We start from the raw sequence: 13,761 nt of genomic DNA on the forward strand, positions 1-13,761 counted from the left end.
ACACTCCCCCGTGGGCGGCGACTATGCGTTTGCACGGCTGCTAAAAACTGCTAGCGGGCGATCAACTCGGAATGACCCCATAATCAGGTAATCTGATTCAACTGTGGTAATCTGTTTGAAAGCTGGAAAAAAGAAAAGTATCTATAATGGAGAAAATTAGCTAAAATTAGAAAAGCAGCAATAAAAGAAACTAAATAAGTTCAGTCATATATGAAAAAATGTTGCAATGTATTTTTACTGTTATTTATTATTATTATTATTATTATTATTATTATTAATTTTATGTTAATAGAGCAAAAACTAAGAAACTGGGAAATGTTGGTTACTGCTAAAACAGTCTGCCGCCACTACGTGAATAGATGCCGTGATCACACGCATGGCATCTATTCGCATTAAAGGAAGCGCTTGTGGGAAGTCTAGCATCCCCATCATTGACGTCACGGCTGGCGCACGTTCCCATTAGTGACTATGATGGGGCAGGACTGCCCCCAACAGTGACGCCGGTGGTGCCATGCCCCCTCCCCTGCCAGCCGAGCCCCTTTTTCGAGCGCCTCAGCACCCTGCCCTACCCAAATCTTGGGAGGAACACTTATAATAGGATTTTGATAACCTACCAGTAAATCCTTTATTCCTAGTCCGTAGAGGATGCTGGGGACGACATCAAGACCATGGGGTATAGACGGGATCCGCAGGAGACATGGGCACTCTAAAGACTTTTCATTGGGTGTGAACTGGCTCCTCCCTCTATGCCCCTCCTCCAGACCTCAGTTGTAGGAACTGTGCCCAGGGAGACTGACATTTCGAGGAAAGGAATGACTTAACTAGTGGTGAGATATCTACCAACTCACACCCTCAACCATGCCGCACACATGGCATTCAACATAACACACGCCAACAGGCATGAACCAATTGCAGCAACATGCTGAAACCAAGATAACACAACTTGTGTAACTCTAATAACTAAACTGCAGGTAAAGTACGCACTGGGACGGGCGCCCAGCATCCTCTACGGACTAGGAGAAAAGGATTTACCGGTAGGTTATCAAAATCTTATTTTCTCATACGTCCTAGAGGATGCTGGGGACGACATCAAGACCATGGGGTCTATACCAAAGCTCCAGTACGGACGGGAGAGTGCGGATGACCCTGCAGCACCTATTGACCAAACTTGAGGTACTCATCGGCCAAGGTGTCAAACTTGTAGAACTTAGCAAATGTGTTTGACCCTGACCAAGTAGCTGCTCGGCAAAGTTGTAATGCCGAGACCCCCCCGGGCACCCGCCCAGGATGAGCCCACCTTCCTAGTGGAGTGGTACTTTACCGACATCGGTAACAGCAATCCAGCCGTAGTATGAGCTTGCTGAATCATATTTCTAATCCAACGTGCAATAGTCTGCTTGGAAGCAGGACAGCCAAACTTGTTGTGATCATACAGGACAAATAGAGTCTCTGTTTTCCGTATACGAGCTGTTCTAGCAACATAGATTTTCAAAGCTCTAACCACATCTAGAGACTTTGAATCAGTGAATGTGTCAGTAATTACTGGCACAACAATAGGTTGGTTTATGGGGGTCATTCCGAGTTGTTCGCTCGTTGCCGATTTTCGCTATACTGCGATTAGTCGCAAACTGCGCATGCGCAAGGTTCGTAGAGCGCATGCGCTTAGTTATTTTACACAAAAGTAAGGTATTTTACTCACGGCATAACAAAGCTTTTTCATCGCTGTACTGATCGTAGTGTGATTGACAGGAAGTGGGTGTTTCTGGGCGGAAACTGGCCGTTTTATGGGAGTGTGCGGAAAAACGCAGGCGTTCGAGTTGCAAAACGCAGGAGTGGCTGGAGAAACGGGGGAGTGGTTGGGCAAACGCTGGGTGTGTTTGTGACGTCAAACCAGGAACGAAAAGGACTGAGCTGGTCGCAATGGCTGAGTAAGTCTGGAGCTACTCAGAAACTGCTAAGAAATTTATATTCGCAATTCTGCTAATCTTTCATTCGCACTTCTGCTAAGCTAAGATACACTCCCAAAGGGCGGCGGCCTAGTGTGTGCAATGCTGCTAAAAGCAGCTAGCGAGCGAACAACTCGGAATGAGGGCCTATGTGGAAAGATTAAACCACCTTCGGAAGAAAATGTTGATGAGTCCTCTACTCTGCCCTATCTTCATGGAAGATCAGGTAAGGGCTCTTGTGAGACAAGGCCCCCAATTCAGACACCCACCTTGCGGATGCCAAAGCCAAAAGCATCACCACTTTCCAAGTGAGAAACTTCAACTCTATCTTTTGTAGAGGCTCAAACCAATCCAATTGAAGGAACTGCAATACCACGTTTATGGTCCCATGGTGCCACTGGAGGCACGAATGGAGGCTGGATGTGCAGAACCCCTTTCACAAAGGTCTGAATCTCTGGAAGAGAGGCCAATTGTTTCTGGAAGAACACTGACAAGGCCGAAATCTGGACCTTGATTGATGCCAATCGGAGGCCCGCCTCCAAACCATCCTGCAAAAAATGGAGAAAACGTCCTAAATGAAACTCTGTCGTGGGAGCATTCTTGGATTCACACCAAGATACATATTTTCTCCAAATACGGTGGTAATGTTTCAACGTTACTCCCTTTCTGGCCTGTATAAGGGTGGGGATGACCTCCTCGGGATTACCCTTCCTGGCTAGGAAACGGCGCTCAACGGCCATGCCGTCAAACGTAGCCGCGGTAAGTCTTGGAACACACACGGCACCTGCGGCAGCAGGTCCTCTCGAGGAGGAAGAGGCAGAGAATCTCCTATGAGTAACTGTTGAAGATCTGGGTACCAAGCCCTCCTTGGCCAGTCTGGCCCAATGAAGATTGCTTGAACCCTTGTTTTTCTTATGATCCTGAGTACTTTTGGGATCAGTGGAAGTGGAGGGAAGACAAACACTGACGAAAACGCCCACTGGGTCACCAGTGCATCCACTGCTACTGCTTGAGGGTCTCTCAACCTGGAACAGTATCTCTGAAGCTTCTTGTTGAGACGAGACGCCATCATGTCTATTTGAGGAACTCCCCAAAGACTTGTATCGAAGTCAAAAATATTACATAGAAAGAACATACAGACTACACACATTATAAGTCGCTATACTTGCAAATACGCGCAGCGAGCACAGCAATATATGGTAATACATGCATTTACACGGACATGCCACAGAGATAGATTCAACACTTATTTCATACAGTACATAATTATAATAATATCAAGTGCCAGACATCATAATGATTTAACATTATATAATGGAGTAATGTCATGTATGTGTATTATTGGAACAAAGCAAGATAGGCCTGTCATATTTGGTATTAAAGCAAGCAGATTAATGTGTAGATTCATTTGATACTTGTTATTAAGTTGTAGGACATTGCAACAAATAGTTATGATTAAATGTATGAAAGCTAAAGTCATTTTTATTACGACAATAGACATTTACAGAAACAGGTAGGGGACAGGAAACTCATGCCAGCCCTTTGGATGTCTTCAAGGCTGAACCTGTTTAGCATACGAACAGACTAGTGACTCATCATGAATGAGAAAGTTCCCTCCCCCAAAACTAGATAACATTACAAAGACACACAGTTGCCAGTTGCTGTTTTTGTCCTAGACGATGGTGGAGATGTTGCCAGACCAGTTCCTGTATTTATTTGCTGAGAGAGAGATATATATTAAGAGGAAGATGCATTGAGGGAATGGTATGGTATGCTGGCCTGTAACTGTATGTAACTGTATGTATTAACTGCTTACTGTATGAATTGTAACCATGTAACTATATGTATACTGTACATTGTAATATATTGAATCCATATCCTTTTAATAACAAATATATACATCAATGAGTGTTGGAACTCAGATAATGTGTGGGCGTATTGTTTTCTCTTATGGGATGCAGTGTTTTGCGATGTATAGCGCACATTCATGGCACATGGTAATAAGATGTGCAGGCGTCTACAATATATATTAGAGCGGGCATTTTAAATATTTTGAGAAAGTAATTTGGTATTTACACTTGTCACCTCTGCGAAGACTTCTTGGTGGAGGCCCCACTCTCCTGGATGGAGATCGTGTCTGCTGAGGAAGTCTGCTTCCCAGTTGTCTACTCCCAAAATGAATATTGCCGACAGAGCTTGTAGATGTTTTTCTGCCCAGCGGAGGATTTTTGACGCCTCCGCCATTGCCGCTCTGCTTTTCGTTCCGCCCTGCCTGTTTATGTATGCGACTGCTGTTACATTGTCTGCCTGGATCTGCATGGGACGGTCTTGAAGAAGATGTACCGCTTGTTGAAGGCCGTTGTAAATGGCTCTTAGCTCCAGAACGTTTATGTGAAGGCAGGCTTCCTGTTGTGACCAACGTCCCTGGAAGTTTTCTCCCTGAGAGACTGCTCTCCAGCCTCGGAAACTTGCATCCGTGGTTACCAGGACCCAGTCCTGAATCCCGAACCTGCGTCCCTCTAGTACAGGGGTGGGCAATTATTTCAGCTGAGGGGCCACTTGACACTTTCCTGTCAGTATTCGAGGGCCGCACACAAAATAGCAGCTCCCCCCCTCCTCCATGCGCCAAAAATATAGGGACGTGGCTTGTGTGTAAGGGGCGTGGCCAAAAAATCATACGGATTCATATTAGGCTGCACAATAGTCTCCATTATTTAAATGATGCCACACAGTAGCGCCACTTACACACATTACACCAGGTAGAGCCCCTTTTACATTACAGCAGGTAGAGCTCTCTTTTACACACTGTGGGTGGGGGGGGGAGGGTTTGGGTTAGGCTGCGGGGAGGGGAGGTTAGGGTTGGGCACCGCCCTCGGAGGGTTAGGGTTAGGCTACTGGGGAAAGGGCCCTAGGTTTAGGCAGCCATGGGGGGTGGTTAGGGTTAGGCACCAAGGGTTAGGTTGCGGGGAGGGAGGGTTAGAGGGTTGGGGAGAAGGGAGAACACCCCTTACTCACCCCTGTCAGTTTCGAATATCGGGATCCCAGTGTCGGTATTTTGACCGACGGGATCCCAAGTGGCGGTGAATCATACTGATCCAACACATACACAGAGCTACATATACATATACAGAGTTACAGACATACAGCATACAGCATACATAGAGTTACACAGACACATATAGAGCTACAGACACATATACAGAGCTACAGACACATACAGAGCTACAGACACATATACAGAGCTATAGACACATATAGAGTTACACAGAGACATATACATATACAGACACATACACAGAGTTACAGGCACATTATCATTTACAATTACACAGACATAATATAATTTATGGTCCCTCATACCTTAAATGAAAGAATGTCACTTCATGAAAACTTTGACTTCTTTGGAAGTACATCATCCTACGTAGCTGCCATGCATAATAAAGTGCAGGAGCATCAGGGCTGTGCTCCGTGCTGGGTAGCCCCGCCCCCTGCAGGGACACTACTTCCTCCTTCTTTCTTCCTTCTGATAATCAGGGATGGCCCATTGAAGGAGGGGGGCCCAGGACACATGCCCCGAAAGATCCCTGCTACTGAGAGCCCACCATTCTCCAAGCAGTCCTTCGCCCTGTCTCAGAAGCGGAGCTTTGCCTGGCTGGGTGAGTGAGAGTAGCAGGGGGAGGAGGAGCTGCGCTGACAGGGAGCAGGGGGGAGAGATCGCATAGTGCCGGCTGCGGTTAACAGAGCCGCGCTGCCGCAGGCATCAGCTCGTAGCCGCTGCTGGTGACCTGGGCTGGAAGCTGGCCGGGACAATGACAAGCGGCCCTGTCGGGCCGCTTGTCATTACATTAAGGTGGGAGGCAGCGGGCCGGGCAGGATCGGTTCGCGGGCCGTATTTTGCCCACCCCTACTCTAGTAGGTGAGAGCTGTGTAACCACCACAGGAGCGAAATCCTGGTTTTCGACGACAGGATTATCTTTCTGTGCATGTGTAGGTGTGACCCCGACCACTTGTCCAACAGGTCCCACTGGAATACTCTGGCATGGAACCTACCAAACTGTATGGCCTCGTAGGCCGCCACCATCTTCCCCAACAACCGAATGCACTGATGGATCGACACACTTGATGGTTTCAATATCTGTTTTACCATTTTCTGGATTTCCAGAGCCTTTTCCAGCGGAGAACTTCTGTGTCTAGAATCATACCGAGGAAAGACAACCTTGTCGTCGGTTCCAACTGTGACTTTGGGTAATTTATGATCCACCTGTGTTGTTGGAGTATTGACAGAGAGAGTGATATGTTTTGTAACAACTGCTCCCTGGATCTCGCCTTTATCAGGAGATTGTCCAGATAAGGAATTATATTGACTCCTTTCTGACGAAGGAGAACTATCATCTCCGCCATCACCTTGGTGAAAACCCTCGGCGCCGTGGAGAGACCGAAAGGTAACGTCTGGAATTGGTAATGGCAATCCTGAACCGCAAATCTCAGATAAGCCTGGTGAGGAGGATAAATGGGAACATGCATGTAAGCATCCTTTATGTCCACCGACACCAAGTAGTCCCCCTACTCCAGACTGGCAATCGCTGCCCGAAGTGATTCCATCTTGAACTTGAACCTTTTCAGATAACAATTCAGATCCTTTAGATTTAGGATCGGTATGACCGAGCCGTCCGGCTTCGGAACCACGAAGAGGCTTGAATAAAAACCCCTCCCTTGTTGTGACAACGGTACCAGGACAATGACCTGGTCCTGACATAATTTTTGGATTGCCACTGTTACTGCTTCTCTTTCTGACGGAGAAACTGGCAAGGTCGATTTGAAAAATCGGCATGGGGGAACATCTTGAAACTCCAGCTTGTACCCCTGGGATACTATTTGCAACACCCAGGGATCCAGGCCAGACAGAATCCAATCCTGGCTGAAGAGTTTGAGACGTGCCCCCACCCGAGCGGCCTCCCGCAAGGGAGCTCCAGCGTCATGCTGGGGATTTGGCAGAAGTAGGGGTAGACTTCTGCTCTTGGGAACCTGGAGCCGGCGTGGGCTTCTTTCCCCTTCCTGCAAAGAAGGGGGAACCTCTCGTCTTTTTGTATTTATTGGGCCGAAAGGACTGCATTTGCGGGTGATAGGTCTTTTTTGCCTGTCAGGCGCAGAGGGCAAAAATTACGACTTACCTACGGTAGCCGCCGAAACTAACGCATCCAGGCCATCGCCAAGTAAGGCCTCACCTTTATATAGGAGAGCCTCCATGTTTCTTTTGGAATCTGCATCCGCGTTCCACTGGCGAATCCACAACGCCCGCCTAACCGATACTGTCATGGTAGCGGCCTGTGATCTCAAGAGTCCAATATCCTTCATTGCTTCCAGCATGTAGGTGGCAGCGTCCTTGATATTCCCTAACTTAAGGAGTATCTCATCTTTATCAATCGTGTCAATTTCTGATGACACACTTTTTGACCATTTTTCAATAGCGTGACTCACCCATGCGCAGGCAATAGTGGGCCTAATCAGTGTACCACTGGTAACATAAATGGATTTCAATGTCGTTTCCATTTTGCGGTCTGCCGACTCTTTAAGAGAAGCAGTGGCAGGAGCAGGGAGAATTACCTTCTTTGAGAACCTGGAAAGTGCATTGTCTAACACAGGGGGTGATTCCCACTTTTTCCTGTCCTCAGCCGGGAAAGTGTAAGCTATGTGAATCCTTTTGGGAATACGAAATCTTTTATCAGGATTCACCCACATCCCTTCAAACAGAGCATTTAGTTTGTGTGAAGGGGGGAACGTGACTTTGGACTTCTTTTCCTTACATAAATACGCCTTCTCCTGAGGTACAGGAGTGGTTTCTGTAACCTCCAACACGTCCCTTATAGCCACAATCATATATTGTATATTTTTTGCCAATTTATGATCTATCTCTCTGGATTCATTATCGTCGACACAAGAGTCAGAATCCGTGTCGGTATCAGTGTTTACAACATTTGCAAATGGTCTCTTATGTGACCCAGAGGGGCCGCCCGCATAAGGAATAACAGCATCCTTAAAAATCACATCTTCCAGAGATTTTCTCCAGCATGCAGCCTTAGATTCAGACTTCTCTAATCTACGGTTAATCAGATGCATACTGTCACGTATCTCTTTCACCCATGCAGGCTCTTGGTGTGCCGGTAGCACCACCACATTACAACTCTGTGTCCCTAAAATGGCTTCCTCTGGGGAGGAACTCCCTGCCTCAGACATGCCTCACACGTGTACAGCACACCAACAGACACACTGGGACTTATTTTGGGGACAGACCCACAGTAAAATCTGTCAGAGGGACACAGGATAGGAGCAGCCAGTTCACAATCCCAGCGCCAGTATTTCCTGTGAACACAGTATGTCCACAGCCTAACAGCGCTTTTTAAATAGTAATATACACTATCAAATGCACCACAATCACTTTGTGCCCCCCGTTAATAGCACCCTGTACTTGTCAGAAGTGGAGGAGAGGACCAGCGTGTTCTCTGCAGCCTGAGGAGAGAGAGAAAATGGAGCTGAGTAGTGTGCTGGCTGCCTGAGGAAGAAGCTCCGCCCCCGCAATGGCGCGTCCTTACACTCATACAAACACTGTAATATTTATACTGGCGGGGGTAGGGCTGTGCCAGCGGCAACTTATGCCCCCTTTTAGCCAGTTTGAGGTATTTTTCTGCTGCCCAGGGCGCCCCCCCCCCCCCCCCGCGCCCTGCACCCTGTAGTGCCTGTGTGTGGGGGCAGTAATGGCGCGCTGCGCTCCAGCCAGCCGCGCCGCGACGCACCTCAGCCGTCACTTACTTGATAGAAGATTTCTTCTTATACTCACCTGTCTTCTGACTTCTGGCTCTGTGAGGGGGGTGACGGCGTGCTGTGGGAGTGAGCATCTAGACACGGCGTGCGTTCAGTTCCCTTCAGGAGCTAATGGTGTCCTGTCAGCCATGAAACTCTGAGGAAGTTGGTTCTGCTTCTGCCCCCTCAGTCCCACCAAGCAGGGAGTCTGATGCCAGCAGATCTCCCTGAAAATAAAAAACCTAACATAAGTCTTTTCAGAGAAACTCAGTAGAGCTCCTCAGAGTGCATCCAGTCGACCTGGGCACATTTCTAAAACAACTGAGGTCTGGAGGAGGGGCATAGAGGGAGGAGCCAGTTCACACCCAATGAAAAGTCTTTAGAGTGCCCATGTCTCCTGCGGATCCCGTCTATACCCCATGGTCTTGATGTCGTCCCCAGCATCCCCTAGGACGTATGAGAAAAGTACATTCTGATATGGGCAACCTCTCCACTTCTAAAAACCTGCAATTTAGTAAATATACCCCTAGAAGTGTACACTTTTTTCTGCTTCTAAGCATTAATTATGATTACCTACCCATTATAGTTTTGCCATATTTTTAAAATGTTGAATTTTAAAATGTTGAATTTTCACTTCATTTTTGAGTGTGGTACATTTAAACTACTATAAATTATCATGAAATATAATGAGTCACATGGAATGACCCATATATTTAAAAACACGCTCTTTATATCAACATTTAACCCTTTATGACCCCTTCTCCATTTAAATGGACATTATTGAAAATAATATTTGCATAGACTGTATTGTGATGATGGCTGCCATTCAAATCCCAATGTCCATTTATATATACAAAAATACTGTATCAAAATATTGAATAAGAACGAATCGCAATGTTTTGGTGTACGAGACACAATGCTTTATGTAAGAAAAATTTTAATAACATTTTTTTTACTTTTTTTTGTTTACTTAGGACCTCATTCGTCTACTTTACCAGTGTCATCGCTGGGATACTCCGGAAACATGTAATGGGTCATAAAGGGTTAAAGATTAAAAAAAGCAACAAAGTTAACAGTCATTTCTTTCGAATTGATAAAAAAAAGCTAAAACTATGTAATTTTTGTACCTGTTGTTCTTACAGTATGATTAATATCAATAACCTTCATTTTCATTCTTTTCCAGTGTAAAATGGCACTTTAAATCATGGGAAAGGGACTTAGATGCCATCAAACATATGCAAGATTTGTTTTTTTTAGATCCGAGATCTGACCCCAAAGTGTCCCATGCTGGGTCTTGGTTTCACTCAAAACCCCAAAGTTGGGTGTGTTCGGTTTTCAACAAAACTGAACCACTCATCTCTAATTTAAAAGCATATCACATGGAAGAGATGCTATGACACTGGGGACAAATGATGCTCTCTGCTAAGTGAACACATTTCTAGTCAGCAGTCTAATATGGAGAACATCACATGAAATGATAGAACAAAGAGGTTTATGAAGGTGGGAGTAAGGGTCAGAAGGAAGTAAAGGAAAGTTGTCTGTGAGCAGAGGCTGGCTGGCAAGGGGGGCAGGGTGCCATCTGCCCCCTGAGACAGTAAAATTTAAGTGATCCAGGAGGCAAACAGAGGTCCTCATGCTTCCAGCTGCTCTGAGCAGTATAACCCCCTGCCTGGCTGCTGAACAGTACCAGCTAGCAGAAATGGATGCCCCCATAGCAGGCTATAAGAAAATGGCCACCCCTGACCAATGGCGAGCCAGGTGTCCTTTCCCAGGACCCTAGTAGCAGGAGAATGGATAAAAGGGTCGGGGCTTATTGGAGGAGTCGGCTGCTCTTACTTCTGCTGGAATATGTACAGGGAGGGTGGCAGAGGCCAGATCAGTTAGGAACAGTCTAGAACAGTGCTATGTAAACTTCCTGCATAAAGAACAAACCTCTGGGTCAGCTTCACCTCTGGAGTCAGATATTGATTTGGGAGTCTGCCACTATAAAGGTCTACCCCCATATATACTGACACTGTGCAGTCCCACCTGTTCCCCCACTGTGTATACTCTGTCACTGTGCAGCACCCCTCTGACCCCACCCTATGTACACTGATACTATGCAGCCCCACCTGTGCCCACTAACACCGGGCAGTCCAACCTGTGCCCCCACGCTGTGTACACTGGTATTATGCAGCCCCACCTGTGCCCACTGACACAGTGCAACTGTCCATGCGCAAACCCCTGGCTTCTATGGACTGCACCGACTGCAGCCCATAGAAGCCAGATAGGGCTGCGCAAAATGCAAAGAGTGGTTTCCTACAAGAAACCAGCTCTCTGCTTATCGCAGCCCTGTCTGGCAGTCCCAGAGGAGAAGACACCTCCCAATGGGACTGACTTGTGTGTTTGTGACTGACAGGTATGACTTCCAATAGCAAGTTACTGACAGTCACAGTGAAGCCAGTGCAGTTCACGGACTGCACTTAACTTCACTGAGACTAGGGGTGGTTTATTTTACAGCCCATAGGTAGTCCTGTAGCCCAATGGTAAAAATCCGCCACTGACTGTTACTATGCAGCCCCACCTTTGCCTATTGACACCGTGCAACCCCCCTGTGCCCCCACACTGTGTACATTGGCACTATGCCGTTCACCTGTGCCCACCGACACTGTGCATCCCCACTGTGCCCCCACCCTGTGTACACTGGGACTATACCACTCACCTGTGCCCACTGACACTGTGCATCCCCCCTGTGCCCCCACCCTGTGTACACTGGGACTATGCCACTCACCTGTGTCCACTGACACTGTGCATCACCCCTGTGCCCCCACCCTGTGTACATTGGTACTATGCAGCCCACCTGTGCCCACTGACACTGTGCATCCCCACTGTGCCCCCACCCTGTGTACACTGGGACTATGCCACTCACCTGTGTCCACTGACACCGTGCATCCCCCCTGTGCCCCCACCCTGTGTACACTGGTACTATGCAACCCACCTATGCCCACTTACACCATGCAGCACCACCTGAACATCATCAGAAACTTGATAGGTGCTATAGCTTTTGGCAAAAAACACATCTGTGTAGATGCTTTACCTCCATAAACTATAAACTGATGCTTACCCTGCGTACATGTAGTTGCTGTGCAGTGAATGTGTTTGTTTTGTTCTGCATCTTCTTACTTTTTTTGTCTTGATATACATTTTATGTCATTTGGACACTGAAGGAGCTGAGGGAGGTGATGTAAAGTGGTTATTGTACAGTATATTGGACCTCATTTTGGTCCAGTTGATGATGCTACTTATTATCGGTACTTTGCTCATGCGCAGGACCCATTGAGTGCGTGCACAAATGGGTCTTGAGCTGTAGGAAGTAGGATGGCAGCAGATTGTCAGTGATAAACAGTCTGTTACCATTTTGGGACGGGGAGGGGTGGCAACGCCCTCAGTTTCCCATAATGGAGGCATGTCGCTGCTGTTTAGGTGGAGAGAAGATTCCAGGGATCTTCGTAAGCTGCCCGATGGGGAGTCAGTGATCCGATGCTTGATAATAGGACGCAGGTCAGATCGCTACTGCAGCAGGAGGTGTCTACCTGTATCAGACGCCTCCTGCTGCATCACCATACAGCCCTACCACTGCTGCTTCCAAGGAGGCGTCTTGTTTCCTATTTTATATCAGTCATTAGAATAGTTTGTTTGTCAGACAGGGCTGGTAGGCGATGTATTTGATTATTGTTCTTAAACATAATGATTTTTCAGATATTTCATTACACATTTAAACTGCATCCCCATTAGATAAACCATGCCTGCAGTTTTTTCTGCCACATCCATTATGCCATTGCCGTGCGCTGGTAGAGAAGCCGGGCAACTTTATTGCATTTGCCCACCAGGCTAAAAGTTGCCAGCCAGTCCCTGTCTGTGAGCATGTTATTCGTATTGCAATGCTCACAGAATGCCGTCACTGTGAGGAGATCTACTATGCAAATAAGAAGGGGGGATGTTAACAGTAGTATGGAGCAAGATGGGAACATTTTGCAGTTTGATCTAATAGATTTTAGGCATGTGTTCCAAATTCTCAAAAAACAAACCAAAACAAAACGGTCATTATTCTGTAAATCCTACATGCTGCAGTTACTGGATAATAAAAGAACACATAACTGTATAGCTGAACTATATTTCTGGGCGATGCACTTGCCTATGAAACCGCCTGTAAAACACATGCACCTCAGTCTTTGTAGCCTAACTCACTTCAGCTTGTTCTCCACCTACTGTATTTGGAGCATTGTTGCCTACCCTCCCTCATTCTGCAGGAGACTCCCTGAAATAGCAGCAATCTCCCTCACTCCATGAATAGACCAGCAATCTCCCTGATTGCACTTTACCCCCATTATGCAGCTGTTACATTCTTGGGGGTGAAAAAATCATAGATACATGTATTCAAATGGGCTCATCAGTGCCATTTCCCTGTATTGGTTATAAGGCACAATGGTACTGTACCTAAGGCTACTTGCATTGTAATTAAGCTTTCTTATGACCACTTACAGTATATGGAAGCCCTTGTAAAACACAATACACAAGCAATTCCTAAAAAATATGAGAGCCTTTTCTTCAACAAGTAGATCTTACAAACTTTGGGGCTTATTTACATATGGATGTAAGTCATTTTTCTGACACGCCTCTCAGATGTAGCCGTACACGTCCGCACTGATAGGTGTTACTTTCACAATCTCCCTGAAATGCTTTTTCAAAAGTAGGCAAGCATGCTTTGGAGGCAAATCTGACTTAAGCTAAAAACACACCAGAAAGATAACAGCAAAGATCCACAATTTTGTTTTCTCCTCCTGACAGCTGAAATGGTACAGAGAACATCCGACTTCCTGTGTATATAGTACACTGCACAATGATACATTTCCCTAAAGATTATTCAGATTATTATTGAGATGCTTTTAAATTCAGTTTGTCAGAAGATGACGGCTGATCGTATAGCACTCCTAATTGGGAGCTGATGTGATGGGTTTGGGGACGGCAATCGACTCCA

General features: G+C 46.5%; 1 protein-coding gene across 3 annotated transcripts in view; it reads right to left on the reverse strand.

Annotated features, from left to right (window-relative positions):
• Positions 1-13,761, reverse strand: part of LRGUK (leucine rich repeats and guanylate kinase domain containing) — a 338,728-nt gene that overhangs the window by 171,620 nt on the left and 153,347 nt on the right. The window lies entirely within an intron of this gene.

This window comes from Pseudophryne corroboree, chromosome 6 (assembly GCF_028390025.1).
Source record: "Pseudophryne corroboree isolate aPseCor3 chromosome 6, aPseCor3.hap2, whole genome shotgun sequence".
NCBI classification, from domain to species: domain Eukaryota; kingdom Metazoa; phylum Chordata; class Amphibia; order Anura; family Myobatrachidae; genus Pseudophryne; species Pseudophryne corroboree.